The sequence below is a fragment of the Nerophis ophidion genome, linkage group LG28 (assembly GCF_033978795.1).
Source record: "Nerophis ophidion isolate RoL-2023_Sa linkage group LG28, RoL_Noph_v1.0, whole genome shotgun sequence".
Lineage (NCBI taxonomy): Eukaryota > Metazoa > Chordata > Actinopteri > Syngnathiformes > Syngnathidae > Nerophis > Nerophis ophidion.
In genome coordinates this window covers 9,903,172-9,905,671 of record NC_084638.1, presented here as the reverse complement: position 1 = coordinate 9,905,671, position 2,500 = coordinate 9,903,172, and the positions used below count along the sequence as shown (strand labels likewise).

Genomic DNA, 2,500 nt, shown 5'->3' with positions numbered 1-2,500 from the left:
CATTTTTTTGGTTTTCTTTTTTTTTCTATTCAGTTGGAGTTGGGATTTTATTTAGAAAAAAATTATAAATAAGAAAAAAATGTTGCTTTAATATTCTGTGACTTTTGTAAATAATTTTTTTATGAAATACAAATAATCAAAAAAATATATGTTTTTGTTTAGAAAATATGGGGATTAACGTTAAACAGCTGTTATTAAAATATTTTGTAATATTGATACTTTTTTGTTTTAGTTTTCTTTTTCCTTTTTTTAATATTCAGTTGGAGTTTTGATTTTGTTTAGAAAAAATATATTAATAAAAAAAATACCAATAAAATTTGCATTAACATGAAACAGCTATTATAGAAATAGTAATATCAATACTTGTTTTACTTTTTTATTATTTCATTTTGGTTTTCATTTTTTTAGTATTTCGTTGGAGTTGGGATTTTTTTTTTTAACAAATAAATGAATAAAAAAATTTGCGTTAACATTAAACAGCTATTATTAATATTTAAGTTATAATAATTATTTTGTTTGTTTTTTATTTTTGTTTACTTTTTAGACCGATTAACATTGTGTGATTTTTGTAAATATTTTATTAAAGATAAATAATTATATATTTTTTTTGCTTAACTTTTTGGGGGATTAACATTAAACAGCTATTATAGAAATAATTAGTAACAATACTTTTTTTTCCTTTTTTTCAAATATTTTGTTGGAGTTGAGATTTTTTTTAGAAAAAATAAATTAAAATTTGCATTAACATTAAACAGCTATTATTGATATATTTAGTTATAATAATTATTTTGTTTGTATTATTTTTTGTGTTTACTTTTTAGACTTGTTAACATTGTGTGATTTTTGTAAATACTTTATTAAAGATAAATAATATATTGTTTTGTTTAACTTTTTGGGGGATTAACATTAAACAGCTATTATACAAATAATTAGTAACATTATTTTTTTTGTCTTTTTTTTTAGTATTTCATTGGAGTTGGGATTTTTTTTTAGAGAAAATAAATAAAAATTTGCGTTAACATTAAACGGCTATTGATATATTTAGCAGTAATTATTTTGTTTTCATTATTTTTTGTTTACTTTTTAGACTGGTTAACATTCTATGATTTTTGTAAATAGTTAAGGATAAATAATGTTGTTTTATATATTTTTTGTTTAACTTTTAGGTGTATTAAACAGCTATTATAGAAATATTTAGTAATATTAATACTTTTTTACTTATTTGGTTTTCCTCTTTTAGTATTGAGTTGGAGTTTTGTTTAGAAAAAATAGATCAATAAAAAAATTAATATTTAATTGTTGTGTTTGCATTAAACCGCTATTACCGATATATTTAGTAGTAATAAGGCTTTTGTTTTTATTATTTTTATGTTTACTTTTTTAGACTGGTTACCATTCTGTGATTTTTGTAAACAATTTTTTATTCAAGATAAATATGTTATTTAAAAAAATAGAAAAAAACTTTTAGGAGGTTTAACATTAAACAGCTTTTATTGATATATTTAGTAGTTTTAATTATTCTGTTTTTATAATTTTTGGGGGTTTTATTTTTTAGTATTCAGTTGGAGTTGGGATTTTGTTTAGAAAAAATAAACACACACAAAAAAAATATTTATTTATCTATATTTTCTCAACGAAATCCCTTCAAATAAATACTAAAAAAAAAAGAAAAAAAAACAATTATAAAAACAAAATAATTAAAAATACTAAATATATAAACAGCGGTTTAATGTAACACAATTTTTTTTGTTTAATTTAACATTAAACCACTATTATTGATATATTAAGTAGTATTGATACTTTTGTTTTTATTATTTTCTTGTGTTTCATTTTTTAGACTAATAAATATTCTGTGATTTTTTTTTTTTTTTAAATACTTTTTTACGAAAGATACATTTTTTGGGGTTAAACTTGTAGTAGTTGACATTAAACCGTTATTATTGATGTATTCAGTCGTTTTAATTATGTTTTTTTTAATGATTTTTTTAGTTTTCCTTTTTTTCAGTATTCAGTTGGAGTTGTAATTTTTTTATAAAAAATAGATAAATAAAAAAAAAAGAATATTTTTTGTGTTAATGTTACACAAAAAATATATATATTTTTAAATGTAACATCAAACATCTATTACTGATATATTTAGAAGTATTGATACTTTCCCTTTTTTTAGTGTTCATTTTGAGTTTGGATTTTGTTTAGAATAATAGATATATAAATCTTTTTTTTGTGTGTTAAAGTGCTGTTTTTGATGTATTTAGTAATATTGAGACTTTTGTTTTTATTATTTTTGCGTTTTCCTTTTTTTAGTATTCAGTTGATTTTTTTCAGAAAAAAGATTCATTTTCAAAAAAAAATACCAAATTGTGTAACATTAAACCACTACTATTGATATTTAGTAGTAATAATACTTTTGTTTTGATTATTTTTTTGTGTTTCCTTTTTTAGACTGATTAACATTCTGTGATTTTTGTAAATACATGTACCGTATTTTTGGGACTATAAG

The 2,500-nt window shown here is 19.4% G+C and overlaps 1 protein-coding gene across 1 annotated transcript in view; it reads left to right on the top strand.

Annotated features, from left to right (window-relative positions):
• The window catches only part of carmil3 (capping protein regulator and myosin 1 linker 3), a 253,752-nt gene that overhangs the window by 234,868 nt on the left and 16,384 nt on the right, over positions 1-2,500 (top strand). The window lies entirely within an intron of this gene.